Source organism: Schistocerca cancellata, chromosome 4, assembly GCF_023864275.1.
Source record: "Schistocerca cancellata isolate TAMUIC-IGC-003103 chromosome 4, iqSchCanc2.1, whole genome shotgun sequence".
Lineage (NCBI taxonomy): Eukaryota > Metazoa > Arthropoda > Insecta > Orthoptera > Acrididae > Schistocerca > Schistocerca cancellata.
The window spans coordinates 20,149,071-20,166,242 of NC_064629.1; the positions used below are offsets into that span (position 1 = coordinate 20,149,071).

Below are 17,172 nucleotides of genomic sequence, written 5' to 3' on the forward strand. Positions count from 1 at the left end.
TAGTTCCATTGTTTCATCTCCTAATCTGATTCCCTCAGCATCATTGGATTTAATTCGACTACATTCCATTACTGTTGTTAGCTTTTGTAAATGTTCGTCTTTAACCTCTTTTCAAGGCACCATCCTTTCCGTTCAACTGGTCTTCCAGGTTCTTTCTCGTCTCTGAAAAAATTAAAATGACATCAGCAAACCTTAACTTCAGAATTTAGAATACACCAATGTCTTCCTCGCTTCTCAGTTAGTACCTCCTCTTCATGTCCACCAAACCTTACAACTACAGTCTGATTTCTGTGCAAATTCGTGATAACAGTTCCCTCCGTGTGTTTTTCCCCTGATAACTTCAGAATTTGAAAGTGTGTATTGCAATCAAAATTGTCAAAGGTTTTGTGTCTAAATCGACGAATGCTATAAATGTGGGCCTACTTACATTCATCCTATCTTCTAAAATATGTCGTAGGGTAACTACTGCTTTGCGTGCTCGCACATTCGCCCGGAGCCCAAAGTTCACCTTGCCCTATGTCGGCCATCCTTTTGTACAGGATTTGTGTCAGTAGATTACAACCATGACTTCTTATATAATACGGCATGAGGATGCAGAAGACAATGGAAACCACTGCATTAAAGACACATAACGTGTATGCTCAGGACATGTCGCCAGTAATTGGAAAAAGTGTCATGATCATCTCTCCACTGGCAAAAGATTCCACAATAGTCTCCCATTCGGATCTCCGGGAGGCGACTGCCAAGAGGGATGTGACAATGAGAAAAAGGATGAATAACCAACAAAAGGATAACGTTCTACGTTCGACACTCTAACTTTCCTGAATGCTGTGTCTGTTTATGGAACTTAATGTCCTGTAAGTCCTTATGTGCCAGTTGTCGGGCAGTGCTTTAAATGGCTCGATACGGACATATCAGCAAACAATGTTGGTCCCAGATGTGATACGTCAAATGTAGTGTGCCTCATTCTGTCGAATCTTGGTCCTCACGTGTTGCCATTTGTGCTCACTATGGGGTACAACACTCATCCAGGGGTAGGTTCTTCCCGGAGTATCATAGACGACGAGGAGAAACTACGGCGCTCCAGATTTCTAAACGTACAACTCTTTCTGGCGCTGCCGGTCACAAGCATATAGGAAGAACCGTCTCTGTGGGAACGGTGGCGTCACATATTTTTAAAATATTCTTTGCTGTGTAACAAATACCCGTCCATGTAAGAAATAACGAACTCGAATTAGTCGCCGTGCAAATAAAATCTGCTCTCAAAACGAGAAAGCTAAGAAGCCAGCATTGGAGAGCTGAATTCCCGTCATGTACCGTGGGGAGAGGACGTAACAGACAAAAACGGTAGGGATTTGGCGATTGTTATCGAGGACAACTACCTAATGATATTCAACGATGGGGCTCCTACTATGGTATATTTCCTTTTCAGTAGAAGTTCTGCGTTAGACGTAAGGCTTTGCACCCTCTGTTTTACTGAACTTCCTAGTTTGCCAAGTTAGAACAGTCTCCATGGAATCCGATCATCTTCCAGTAGAGTTCTAAATTACCGCTGACGTTGATAGTAACCATATATACTGCGCTAATAGAAAAACTGCAGAAGAAACCTGGGACAAATACAAGGAAATAGTTCGAAGGGAACTCGAAGTTTCCGGGCATGGCTTACAGGAAAAAGACACATACCAAGCTTTAATAAACTGTATGGAAGTCGCAGCGGCTGTTAATATTCCAAAGAAAAAAATAGTTTATTATTATAAAGAAACACTCCCATCCTTGGTGGAATCACGAAAGCTGTAGATAAATTGCAAAACGCAGACTTTTTTTGAAATCCCATCGCCAGAATTCTACATAGTATAACTTCTTGCAAGTGAAAAAAGTAAATGCCCGTGTTAAAGAATTATTGAAAAAAAAAAAAGAAAATTGGTTTAAATTATGTTCTTCACTCAATAAAGCAACAAGCACGAAAAACATCTGATATAAAACAATGGCTTTTAGAAACAGCGGACTGCCATCCACTCTTCGAACTTCAACTGTTTGGATAGTGGAATTTATCGATGTGCTCGCTCCCCGCACCATCCCAATCCAAAACTATCTCCTGTCGAAGATGACTACCATCGTATATAGCTTCATCTCTCCTCTAAAAATGAAATTAACGATGCTATTAGATCGTCGAGTGACCACTGTCCTAATACTGATTTCACTCATTACTCTACACTTGAGTTGCCCACGGAAGCGAGAGATTGACTGTTGTTCATTTCAGTCATTAGATGAGACAGGATCGAATGGAAACATGGAGGATGCAAGTTATACTATCTAAGGGGAAAAAAAACCGACACACCACGGAGGAATTATCCGAATGGGACGGAAATCGATAGACGTGATGTAGATGTACAGACAGACAAACAATTACTGTTTCATAAGGATGATTTATTCAAAAGAAAGAGCTTCACAAAGGTTTGGTCCACCTCTGGCCCTTATGCAAGCAGTTGTTCGGATTGGCACTGATTGACAGGGAGGTGTTGGATATTCTCCTGAGGGGTGGTCTGCTAGATTCTGTCCAGTTGGTGCGTTAGATCGTCAAAATCCCTAACTGGTTGGACGGCCCTCCTCATAATGCTCCAAACGGTATCAGTTGGGGAGAGGTCCGGCGTCCCTGCTGGTCGTGGTAGGGTTTGGCAAGCACGAAGACAACCAGTAGAAACTCACGTAAGCCCATGATTGCTCGCCATAAAGACCAACGAAACGGGGAGTAGAACATCATCGACGTACCGGTGTGCTGTAAAGGTGCTGCGGTTGAGAACCAAAGGGCTCGTGCTATGAAATGAAATGGCACTCCAGACCGTCACTCCTGGTGGGGTTGGTATCCCGCCGCTGTCTGGGGCGTCTCCAGTCACGTCTTCGGTCTGCTATCTCATTAACTGGAGTATAGTTGTCTTCACGATGAGATGAGCTCCGCTTCCAACTGAGCCCCGATGTCCAGCGAAGATGTGTCTGGAGACACCCTTTACGGTGGTGAGATACCAAACCTGACTGCAGGTTCGAATCCTGCCTCGGGCATGGATGTGTGTGATGTCCTTAGGTTAGTTAGGTTAACGTAGTTCTAAGTTCTAGGGGACTGATGACTTTAGAAGTTAAGTCCCATAGTGATCAGAACCAGTTGAAACCTGACTCTCACTAGCAATACGGCGCGACAACCAGGAGTGATGGTTTCTGGTGCCATTTCATTTCATATCAGAACCCCTTTGGTTGTCATCCGCGGCACCCGTACAGCACTGCGGTACGTCGATGATATTCTACACCCCGCTGTGTTGCCCTTCATGGCAAGCAGTCCTAGGCTCACATTTGAGCAAGACAATGCCGGCCTGCGCACGGTGAGAGTTTCTACTGCTCGTCTTCCTGCTTGCCAAACCGTACCTTGGCCAGCAAGGTCGCCAGATCTCTCCCCAATTGATACCGTTTGGAGCCTTATGGGCGGGGCCTTCCAACCAGCTCGGGATTTTGACGATCTAACGCGCCAATTGGACTGAATGGTAGAAAGGAGAATAGAATGATAGCTTCAAAATAGTAACCCGATGCCTCTGAATCAATTCGGATTCAGGGAAGGCAAAGGCCTATGAACAATCTGTATTCGCTAGCTATAGATATCAGCTCCGCCTTCCAAACGAGAAACCGCTTTTCTTGACGTTGAGGGACATTGGTATAATCACGTGCACATAGGTAGGTAGGTGGTTAGTGTTTAACGTCCCGTCGACAAGGAGGTCATTATAGACGGAGCCCAAGCTCGGGTTAGGGAAGGATTGGGAAGGAAATCGGCCGTGCCCTTTCAAAGGAACCATCCCGGCATTTGCCTGAAACGATTTAGGGAAATCACCACGTGCACATACTGATTACCTTGGTCAACCTGACGAAATTCGGAACTCCTTTGAGGATGATGGTATCAGTGCCGTGCTCGCTTAAAGAACGTTCTACACTGTATTTCAGCAAAGCGGTTACAAACTTTCAGGAGAGACAGCGTGCACCTAGACGATGGGAAAATAACCTTTCAATGCTTGGTTGTAAATGCGTTCCTGGCGTGGTAGTGACGACACAAAACACAGGAAAGGAAGGACACGAACAGGGTTAGAAAACAGGTTTATTATACTTAGTACACCAGAAAACAAAAATAAGAACAAAAACGGACAATGGTCGTCATCAGAGATGATGTTCGAAATTAAGAGCACCAGACAGTAATGCAGTGCTCATATCTCCGGCGCATGAATTTCCGTGATCTCCTTTTTTGGTGATGATCGTTGTCTGTTGTTGTTCTTATTTTTTGGTTTGTGCTGTACTAAGCACAATAAACATGTTTTCTAACTCTGTTCGTGTCCTTCCTTTCTTGTCTTTTGTGTCGTCACTCCGGCGCCAGGAAAGTGTTTCCGACCATGCATTGCTATGTGATGTTCCACCGTCTAGGTGTACTCAGTTTCTCCTGAAAATTTGCAGCAACTGTACTGAAACACCCTGTATGTCAGATTCAAAGGAAACCAGCTCAGACCTTTTCTTGTCACGCACGGCTTTCCTCAGCGTGCAATTTTAGACTCCTCTTGTATACTCTATAGGCTTACACTGAGGTGACAAAAGTCATGGGATAACTCCTAATATCATGTCCGGCCTTCTTTTGTCCGGCGTAGTTGGGCAACTCGACGTGGCATGGACACAACAAATCGTTGGAAGTACGCTGTAGAAATATTGAGCCATGCTGCCTCTCTAGCCATCCATAATTGCGGAAGTGTTGCCGGTGCTGGATGTTGTGGACGAACTGACCTCTCCATTATTTCCCATAAATTCAAATGGCTCTAAGCACTATGGGACTTAACATCTGAGGTCATCAGTCCCCAAGACGTACAACTACTTAAACTTAACTAACTCAGCACTATGGGACTTAACATCTGAGGTCATCAGTCCCCTAGACATACAACTACTTAAACTTAACTAACTTAAGGACATCACATACATCCATGTCCGAGGCAGGATTCGAACCTGTGACCGTAGCAGCAGCGCGGTTCCGGACTGAAGCGCCTAGAACCGCGCGGCCACAACTACCGGCGTCCCATAAATGTTCTATGGGATTCGTGCCGGACGATCTAGGTGGCCAAATCATTCGCTCGAATTGTCCTGAATGTTCTTCAACCCAATCGCAGACGACTGTGACTCGCTGACATGGCGCATTGGAGAATGGCTGCAAATGGTCTCCAAGTAGCCGAACATAACCAAACCCAAATAGTGATCGGTTCAGTTGCACCAAAGGAGCCAGTCCAGTCCATGTAAACACAGTCCACACCATTATGGAGCTATCACCATCTTACACAGGCGTTGTTGACAACTTGGGTCCGTGGCTTCGTGGGGTCTGCGCCACATTCGAATCCTACCATCAGCTGTTATCAACAGAAACTGGAACTCACGGGACTAGCCACGGTTTTCCCGTAATCCAGGGTCCAACCGACATGATCACGAGCCCAGGGGAGGCGCTGCAGGCGATGTCGTGCTGTTAGCAAAGGCACTCTTGTCAGTCGTCTGCTGCCATAGCACATTAACATCAAATTTCGTCGCACTAGCTAATGGATAGGCTCATCGTACGTCCCACATTGATTTCACGGTTATTTCATACAGTGTTGCATGTCTGTTTGCGCTGACAAATGTCTGCAAACGCTGCTACTCTCGGTCGTTAAGTGAAGGCCCTTGGCCACTGCGTTGTTCGTAGTGAGAAGTAATGCCCGAAATTTGGTGTTTTGGGCACACTGTGGATCTCGGAATACTGAATTCCCTAGTGATTTCCGAAACGGAATGTCCCATGCGTCTAGCTCCATCTACAATTCCGCGTTCGAAGACTGTTGTTTCCCGTCGTTCAGCCGCAATCACTTCAGAAACAGTTTCACATGAATCAGCTGAGTAGAAAGGACAGCTTCGCCAATTCACTGCCCTTTTATATCCTGTGTATGCGATACTACCGCTATCTGGGCTTATCGCTATCCCGTGACTTTTGTCACCTGATTAATTTACAACGAATAATCATCTCCGCACAAAATATTGCAGTATGGAGACGATGTACGTGTTTATTGAACTGCAGACTCATATCTTCAGGTGAAAACGGAATAACTCACTACCATAGAACACTTCGGTAAATGGCTGCCTGCCAGTGGGCTGGAGATTTCGGCTGATAAGTTGGTGATCGTACCTTTTTTACAAACCAAACGCTGCTCATATTGACGGTCACGCCACATGCGGAAAATGTACTTTCTACATAAAATCTAATGATAGATTGCTCGGAATGATTTTTGACTCACGGCTAAGCTGGGCGCCTCACATACGATATTTCGCTCACTCAACCGTATGTATTTGATGTAGCCTGTACACTGCATCCTAGTGCACCTAAGATTTGTCTCACCAAATGAGATACTCTTTAACAGAGAGCCATTCGTACATGTCTTGCAGCCATTCGACTCCTACAAACGCCATTCTAATGTAGGCTGGAACGATACCTTGAGCATTAAATGCTGGCAGATAATTTTGTTTTTCATTCTAGGTCTTCTTGAATAGTTCTGCCTACAATAATAGGCAATCAAATAGGGGTAATGCAGGAGTAGGTTTAATAATGAATAAAAAATAGGAGTGCGGGTTAGCTACTACAAACAGCATAGTGAACGCATTATTGTGGCCAAGATAGACACAAAGCCCATGCCTACTACAGTAGTACAAGTTTATATGCCAACTAGCTCTGCAGATGATGAAGAAATAGATGAAATGTATGACGAGATAAAAGAAATTATTCAGGTAGTGAAGGGAGACGAAAATTTAATAGTGATGGGTGACTGGAATTCGTCAGTAGGAAAAGGGAGAGAAGGAAACATACACTCCTGGAAATGGAAAAAAGAACACATTGACACCGGTGTGTCAGACCCACCATACTTGCTCCGGACACTGTGAGAGGGCTGTACAAGCAATGATCACACGCACGGCACAGCGGACACACCAGGAACCGCGGTGTTGGCCGTCGAATGGCGCTAGCTGCGCAGCATTTGTGCACCGCCGCCGTCAGTGTCAGCCAGTTTGCCGTGGCATACGGAGCTCCATCGCAGTCTTTAACACTGGTAGCATGCCGCGACAGCGTGGACGTGAACCGTATGTGCAGTTGACGGACTTTGAGCGAGGGCGTATAGTGGGCATGCGGGAGGCCGGGTGGACGTACCGCCGAATTGCTCAACACGTGGGGCGTGAGGTCTCCACAGTACATCGATGTTGTCGCCAGTGGTCGGCGGAAGGTGCACGTGCCCGTCGACCTGGGATCGGACCGCAGCGACGCACGGATGCACGCCAAGACCGTAGGATCCTACGCAGTGCCGTAGGGGACCGCATCGCCACTTCCCAGCAAATTAGGGACACTGTTGCTCCTGGGGTATCGGCGAGGACCATTCGCAACCGTCTCCATGAAGATGGGATACGGTCCCGCACACCGTTAGGCCGTCTTCCGCTCACGCCCCAACATCGTGCAGCCCGCCTCCAGTGGTGTCGTGACAGGCGTGAATGGAGGGACGAATGGAGACGTGTCGTCTTCAGCGATGAGAGTCGCTTCTGCCTTGGTGCCAATGATGGTCGTATGCGTGTTTGGCGCCGTGCAGGTGAGCGCCACAATCAGGACTGCATACGACCGAGGCACACAGGGCCAACACCCGGCATCATGGTGTGGGGAGCGATCTCCTCCACTGGCCGTACACCACTGGTGATCGTCGAGGGGACACTGAATAGTGCACGGTACATCCAAACCGTCATCGAACCCATCGTTCTACCATTCCTAGACCGGCAAGGGAACTTGCTGTTCCAACAGGACAATACACGTCCGCATGTATCCCGTGCCACCCAACGTGCTCTAGAAGGTGTAAGTCAACTACCCTGGCCAGCGAGATCTCCGGATCTGTCCCCCATTGAGCATGTTTGGGACTGGATGAAGCGTCGTCTCAAGCGGTCTGCACGTCCAACACGAACGCTGGTCCAACTGAGGCGCCAGGTGGAAATGGCATGGCAAGCCGTTCCACAGGACTACATCCAGCATCTCTACGATCGTCTCCATGTAAGAATAGCAGCCTGCATTGCTGCGAAAGGTGGATATACATTGTACTAGTGCCGACATTGTGCATGCTCTGTTGCCTGTGTCTATGTGCCTGTGGTTCTGTCAGTGTGATCATGTGATGTATCTGACCCCAGGAATGTGTCAATAAAGTTTCCCCTTCCTGGGACAATGAATTCACGTTGTTCTTATTTTAATTTCCAGGAGTGTAGTAGGTGAATATGGATTGGGGGGAAGGAATGATAGAGGAAGCCGCCTTGTAGAATTTTGCACAGAGCATAACTTAATCATAGCTAACACTTGGTTCAAGAATCATGAAAAGAGGCTGTATACATGGAAGAAGCCTGGAGATACTGACAGGTTTCAGATAGATTATATAATGGTAAGACAGAGATTTAGGAACCAGGTTTTAAATTGTAAGACATTTCCTGGGGCAGATGTAGATTCTGACCACAATCTATTGGTTATGAACTGCAGATTGAAACTGAAGAAACTGCAAAAAGGTGGGAATTTAAGGAGATGGGACTTGGATAAACTGAAAGAACCAGAGGTTGTAGAGAGTTTCAGGGAGAGCATTAGGGAACAATTGACAGGAATGGGGGAAAGAAATACAGTAGAAGAAGAATGGGTAGCTCTGAGGGATGGAGTGGTGAAGGCAGCAGACGATCAAGTAGGTAAAAAGACGCGGGCTAATAGAAATCCTTGGGTAACAGAAGAAATATTGAATTTAATTGATGAAAGGAGAAAATATAAAAATTCAGTAAATGAAGCAGGCAAAAAGGAATACAAACGTCTCAAAAATGAAATCGACAGGAAATGCAAAATGGCTAAGCAGGGATGGCTAGAGGACAAATGTAAGGATGTAGAGGCTTGTCTCACTAGGGGTAAGATAGATACTGCCTACAGGAAAATTAAAGAGACCTTTGGAGAGAAGAGAACCACTTGTATGAATATCAAGAGCTCAGATGGCAACCCAGTTCTAAGCAAAGAAGGGAAAGCAGAAAGGTGGAAGGAGTATATAGAGGGTTTATACAAGGGCGATGTACTTGAGGACAATATTATGGAAATGGAAGAGGATGTAGATGAAGACGAAATGGGAGATAAGATACTGCGTGAAGAGTTTGACAGAGCACTGAAAGACCTGAGTCAAAACAAGGCCCCGGGAGTAGACAACATTCCATTAGAACTACTGATGGCCTCAGGAGAGCCAGTCATGACAAAACTCTACCATCTGGTGAGCACGATGTATGAGACAGGCGAAATACCCTCAGACTTTAAGAAGAATATAATAATTCCAATCCCAAAGAAAGCAGGTGTTGACAGATGTGAAAGTTACCGAACTATCAGTTTAATAAGTCACAGCTGCAAAATACTAACGCGAATTCTTTACAGACGAATGGAAAAACTGGTAGAAGCCGACCTCGGGGAAGATCAGTTTGGATTCCGTAGAAATGTTGGAACACGTGAGGCAATACTGACCTTACGACTTATCTTGGAAGAAAGATTAAGAAAAGGCAAACCTACGTTTCTAGCATTTGTAGACTTAGAGAAAGCTTTTGACAATGTTGACTGGAATACTCTCTTTCAAATTCTGAAGGTGGCAGGGGTAAAATACAGGGAGCGAAAGGCTATTTACAATTTGTACAGAAACCAGATGGCAGTTATAAGAGTCGAGGGGCATGAAAGGGAAGCAGTGGTTGGGAAAGGAGTGAGACAGGGTTGTAGCCTCTCCCCGATGTTATTCAATCTGTATATTGAGCAAGCAGTAAAGGAAACAAAAGAAAAATTCGGAGTAGGTATTAAAATTCATGGAGAAGAAGTAAAAACTTTGAGGTTCGCCGATGACATTGTAATTCTGTCAGAGACAGCAAAGGACTTGGAAGAGCAGTTGAACGGAATGGACAGTGTCTTGAAAGGAGGATATAAGATGAACATCAACAAAAGCAAAACGAGGATAATGGAATGTAGTCAAATTAAGTCGGGTGATGCTGAGGGAATTAGATTAGGAAATGAGACACTTAAAGTAGTAAAGGAGTTTTGCTATTTGGGGAGCAAAATAACTGATGATGGTCGAAGTAGAGAGGATATAAAATGTAGACTGGCAATGGCAAGGAAAGCGTTTCTCAAGAAGAGAAATTTGTTAACATCGAATATAGATTTAGGTGTCAGGAAGTCGTTTCTGAAAGTATTTGTATGGAGTGTAGCCATGTATGGAAGTGTGACATGGACGATAACTAGTTTGGACAAGAAGAGAATAGAAGCTTTCGAAATGTGGTGCTACAGAAGAATGCTGAAGATAAGGTGGGTAGATCACGTAACTAATGAGGAGGTATTGAATAGGATTGAGGAGAAGAGAAGTTTGTGGCACAACTTGACTAGAAGAAGGGATCGGTTGGTAGGACATGTTCTGAGGCATCGAGGGATCACAAATTTAGCATTGGAGGGCAGCGTGGAGGGTAAAAATCGTAGAGGGAGACCAAGAGATCAATACACTAAGCAGATTCAGAAGGATGTAGGTTGCAGTAGGTACTGGGAGATGAAGAAGCTTGCACAGGATAGAGTAGCATGGAGAGCTGCATCAAACCAGTCTCAGGACTGAAGACCACAACAACAACACAACAATAATAGAGACTTCATTTACTAGTTAAAGACTCCCTGCAGTAGAACAAATAAAGTTCCGGCTGTTTGTACTAGCTTGGACATTTGGTCTTCTGTCTTACATTCTATAATATATTCTTCGCATCTGCCTTTATTTGGATACGATCTTGACAAACTCATGTGCCACATTACAGTCTATTATTTTAATACGACAAACTAATGTGGTGTAAAGACTATGTGTCCCAGGAGAAATGGAAAACATTCAGGGATATGACAGGAATGATCATTCGAAGCAGGACGGTGTAGTAAACATGAACCACAACAAGAACAAAATGTGCAGTAAACATGGGATCTTAAGAGATATTAACACTTGTTCGTAATATCTCTCTTCTATTTAAGAAGTGCTCGTAGCTCCTCAGGTCTGCGTTTTACAGTCCATGTTTACTCGACTGTTTTGCTTGTGATGATTCCTGTCACACCCCTGAATATTGACCATTCCTCCTCGGACAAGCTGTATAAATTGTAGATTTAGTCGTCTTGTTGAAGCTCAGTGACCTGATTGTGTCTCTATACATACAGATGGATCCAAAATTCCTCATGAGGATTACACTGAATGTGCTTTATTATGCTCTCATATCCAAGTGTATGAATTATTTGTGGCAGAAGCAGTGACAATTTGGGAAGTACTCAAGTTTGTATTTTCAACTCCCTTTTTAAAGATATTAATCGCATCCGGCTCCCAGAGTGACATTAAAAATTTTCATCGCCAGAGGGATGTGGTGCTAGAATATGTTCGGAATAAACGGAAAGGGCAGACAATCCATCTGCTGTGGGGGCATTCCCACGCTAGCATCAGGTATGATGAATAAGTTGACGCATTAACGAACCAAGTTGCCTTCATAGGAACGGTCTTCGATTTGAAATTGCCCTATACGGACCACTTATATGAGATCAAGAGCCTCAAAAAACATCAATGGCGAGAAATACGGAACGTATACCGACAAACGAAAGGTGGATAATGTGCAGTATTACAACCAGAAACAGCTAAATGGACGTGGCTTCATAGAACACGTTTGGACCGATCAACGATTTCCACTCCGCCTTAACCACGCCTCTTTTCCTTTACATCTACATAGAACCAACATTTACGGTTCTCGTGCATTTGAGTGTGCTGAGCTACACGCTGATGTAAACCGCATCTTGTTTTCGTTTCCAAACTCTGACACTGAAAAATTTGAATTTCCGAAAACACTGATCAGCATGGGATACTATCCCCCTCAATCAGCTTCTCCTGTTTAAGACGTTCGCCTAATTAAAGTGTCTGTTGATTTAGTTAAGACATTGAAATCTGTAGGTTTTAATTGTGAGTTGATAATAAGAAGTCTAATTTACTTGTAAAGCTATTTTTTTAAATTTATTGTAGGAAAAATTGACAACTTGAGCTTTTAAATCTGTAAATATGCTTTTATGTATTTTCTCCGTACAGCTTTGTATGAAACGTAAACTCGTGTTTTATATAGCTAAATAGAGTAAAAACTCTGGAGGTCAAGTTAAAAAAAGAATGTGATTGTGAGGGAAAAAACCAGCCCGATTTGCGATATGCCTATTACTTAGGCGCAATATTTCGTGAAGTACGAGACTATGCGCCAGTCGAAAGTGGGCAAATTCCTTACATCCATTGTGGATGATGAACTGCAACTGTGATTTAAATAGGCGGCTTTACACAGGTATTATATGCAGCTAGTCGTTCTTTGAATTTGATACGATTTTCTGTATCGTTAACTACTTTTCGAGCCACTGCAGACTCATCATCAAATTGAGGCGTTATTGGAACATTATGTGGACCGTGTGCAGCTAGACGCTGGGGTCACGGTTATTGCATTGCGTCGTGGTATCCGTGACAAATTTATTCCCATAACGTACTCGTAATTTTGCTAGCACACACACACACACACACACACACACACACACACACACACACACACACATATATATATATATATATATATATATATATATTCACTGCTAGCAAAATGTACGTTACGGGTATGAATTTGTCATTGATACCACGAGGCAGTGCAATCAACACGAATGAGCCTGTAGAGGCTCGAAAACTAATTAATGGTCGAATAGATAGGTATCAAATTCGAAGGGCGACTGGTTGCATATTACAGATGCATACCTGTAAACCGCCACTAGCGTCTGTCGTATAGGCTCCCATAGCGGATCTCGGCACGTGGTGCAGCTGGGAGCAGGACCTTGAACCGGTGGCAGCGCTCGCCGCCACCCAGCAGCCTGTCCTCTCATCCATCTCAAACACACCAGGCCATCTGATAGCGACAAACTGCTACCCTACCGGCAATCACCAGTACCACTTGTTAACCATAGATTGAACGTTGCCACTACTCCAAAAATAATATCTACAACTAACAAATTGTCGTCGCATATTTTTCTCAATACGGCGCTTTTTCACACTGTTATGGAATACACTGGGCCCGCAGCTACAGATACTCGTTGTATAAGGCAAAATAATTTCCATCGCGCAGCTAAAAACAGTTTTTATTTTACATACCGATTTCAAGACTATTATTGGTCCATTGTCAAAGCTAACAATACACTTAATTAATTTAACTAACAGGTCGTGCACATCAGTTAATTTACACGGTCAGCCTGGAATTCATACCAGATAGGACTGATAAAGAAAACAGAGAAAATCCAAAGAAGAGCAGCGCATTTCGTTACAGATCAGGATATTAAACAAAAAGTGTCGCGCAGATACTTATCCAACTTGCATCTCGATCGATACAAGAACAAATACAACCCCTTTGGGGAGCAATAACGTGTGATTAAGCATCTTTGGATTCAACATTGAGTTTCATGGCTGCTTGGTTTTAATCGCACTGTAGTCGTAACAGTGGTGTCTACAGACGTGGTCTATCGTGAACAGTCGGTCGGAGAAAGTAGTCGAATAATAGCCGATTAGTAAATACTACGGTCGCGTGTCGGGCAGAGTCTGATAACAATACTGAGCTGTAATCAGCGAGTAGGAAATGTCGTCCAAGGTTGAAGCATACATGAAAGCTGTAGCTTTATATATATTAGGAAATTTGTGGTAAGGTCTTATGGGACCAAACTGCTGAGGTCATCGGTCTCTAAGCCTACACACTACTTAATCTAACTGAAAGTAACTTACGCTATGGACAACAGACACACTCATGCCCGAGGGAGGACTCGAACCTCCGACGGGGGGAGCCGCACAGACTGTCACAAGTCGCCTCACACCGTGCGACTATCTCGCGCGGCTTTTATATAAATGTCGTAACATAATATGATTCTATAATTCAGTAATAGTTTTCGCCAAAGGTTATAATAAACTAGTAGTGATATCTCCACCCAATGTGCTTAATGTACTCCTTTTAGCTGATCACCAAATGATGATAATTAAGAAACAATTCGTAGTCAAAAAGGAGTGGAGTAATTATCAACGGAGTGAGCAAGCGGGCAAGCCTCAAAAACTGCAGTGACAGACGTTCCAAGAGAAGCTTTATGCATCAGGATGTAGACTACTGTTCAGAAAAACCGAGCGCATACTTTCCCATAAGGGTCAACCAACATTTTGCCTACTTAAATGTATATCTCGCGAGTAGACCATGAAGATAAAATTAGAGAGATTCCATCTTACAGGGAAGATTAGCAACAGTCGATCCTCCCTTGCACTATTCTCGACTGGAACAGGACATGGGGAAAGTGAAAGTGTACCCTCCGCTATTTACTATAAGATGGTTTGCGGAGTATAGACATTGTAGTAGGGGATGCTAGAACGCCATCTGTCATTCATATCTCATACATCTTCACAGTATTTTGCAAATGGCCATCATTGTTTCATCTTTTACTTGTATTCTCTTTCCTGAATGCACCTGGATTAATATTTACGATTTTTCAAGGACGGTGATTGGACGACGCTGTGATGTAGAGTTAGTAAACTGCTTCTACAACCCCGAACGAAATTGTTTACATTGAGAATGACGCTGCAATGCTTTGAAATCAGTATACAAATATAATTATATACTATATAACTATTATGTATTATACAGGGTGATTCACGAAGATATGCAAATATTTTAATATGTTATTCTACAAGTAAAACTAAAGTAAAAAGTTCGTATAAACATAGGTCCGCAAATGTTTAGATATGTTAGACATGGAGTTATGGCTAATAAAAGATTTTGCCTGAAATTTAGCAACTTCGCCAATATGAAGCCATCGCAAAACTGTACGAGGTTCAAGTAAAGCACGATTTCCATTACTTTTGTTGTTATTGATTTGGTGAATCTAATAAAACATGTCCCAGACGTGTATCCGCCACACACCGTCAGGTGGCTTGCGGAGTATGGATGTAGATGTAGAATTTTCCAGAACATCTAGAGAAGCAAAGACGTAATTTCGTAAAATTTTTAATTTATTAACTACTTGGCCCAGTTTGTTTTTTAACTTCCAGACAATTGCACGAAGTTTCCAACAGAAGTCGTAGAGAATTTAATTTTGGAAAAATGATGGTAATAATGTTAACTGAAACTGTATGAATGTGTCAGTTAATCTGCTTTTATTGATACTATAGCACCCGTGAATTCATGTTAAACCGGAAGAAGCAAAGCTCATTGTTAAGGAAGTTGTTCACCGTACATACAATTTCACAATACATTTGCAATCAATGTTCAAAAATATCTCCACCGAGTTCAATGTATTTGGCTGCACGTGTATGAACAGATTTTGTTGCTCATTTCAGTTTCATAGGGTTGTTCTTAATTTCGTGCGAACAAGTAATGCCGTACATGTATTGACTTTGTCCTCTTAAACTTGTCTTTCATCCATCCCCATACACAAAAATCCATTGGTGTTAAATCGGGCTCTCTGGGTGGTCACAGACCACAACCAGTCTATTTCTGGGGAAAATGTTAATTTAAATGAGTAGTAACGCCATTGGTCAAATGTGGAGGCGCGCCGTCATGTTGAAAATACATTTGAAATCCTGTAGCAAGTGGAACATCTTCGAGCAAGCGGGGCATTTCTTCTTGAAGGAATTAGAAGTACGTCTCGCCAGTTAGACGTCCTGGGAAACTGGATGGTCCAATAAAGTGTGTGTTGATTATACCACTCCAAACATTTATGCTATATCGGTGCGGAAATTGCGTTGCACTGTTGTATGTGGGTTTGCTTCAGACCATACGTGCTCGTTATGTAAATTGTTTGTACCATCTCCAGTAAACTGTGCCTCGTCAGTAAATAAAATGTATCTGTGTAACTGCCGATTAGTATTTAACCAGTTGCACAACTCCAAGCGAAGGGCAGAATCTCCCGGATGTAAATGATGCGCTTTTGGTTATGGTAAGGATACAGATTATTGTACTTCAGTCTACGCCATACCTTAGATTGTGAAATGCCTAATCGTTGAGAGATGCGTCGTGTACTGCTACCAGGGCTACGTTGAACAGCATCCATAACATCCTCATCATCGTCTTCGCTTGTACTGGTTATGAACGCTAGGTAGAGAACCTGTCTCCCATAACATTCCAAATACTCCGCTAATGGTTCCTGCATTCGGAATCCTCCGATTTGAATAACGTACACAATATTCGTTAACTGCAGTTGTACCGTTACCATCACCTTTACCATAAATAAACGGCACATCGGCGTAATCCTCTGTCGTAAATTTGAAAGACATCCCTATTTCATAAATAATCTACGAACTACAACAGTTACTATGTGGTTTCACTTAAATACACTGTTGTTGTTACGTTCTTTCACTGAAAAATACAGAAAACTAACTCGTTTCGAGATTAGGAAACGACTGAAAAAACTCACTAATGGTTGCCAACAATGACATAAACGTTTCTGCATTCTTAATGGGAAGTAAACGAATTTACTTGTATAATATCTCTGCTTTTCTGGGTGTTCTAGAAAACTACTGCAGATACTTGTCAGGGACATGTTTTATTAGATTCGCCAGATCAATAACAACAAAATAAATGGAAATCGTGCTTTACTTTAACCTCATACAGTTTTGCGATGGCTTCATATTAGCGAAGTTGCTAAATTTCAGGCAAAATCTTTTATTAGCCGTAACTCAGTAACTAAATATTTGCGGACCTGTGTTTATACGAACTTTTTTTAGTTTTACTTGTAGAATAACATATTAAAATATTTTAATATCTTCGTGAATCACCCTGTATAATATAATTATGTATTATATACAGGGTGTCCCATTCAAACCTCCCTGATTCCAAGGACCCAGGATAGAGAACCCACAGTAGATACGACAATGAAAAATGCACCACATTGTAGAGCATCTCAAAGAATTGATATTCCCGCGTCAGAGGTGCTTGGCACTATCGTTGCCACAGTGCAGCATGGTCGCCTGAAGTGAAGATCGCGACTCCACAACAGCGCGCGCAAGCAGTAGTGTGGTTTGCAGA

The 17,172-nt window shown here is 43.2% G+C and overlaps 1 protein-coding gene across 1 annotated transcript in view; it reads left to right on the forward strand.

Annotated features, from left to right (window-relative positions):
- The window catches only part of LOC126183435 (ras GTPase-activating protein raskol), a 403,727-nt gene that overhangs the window by 209,591 nt on the left and 176,964 nt on the right, over positions 1–17,172 (forward strand). The window lies entirely within an intron of this gene.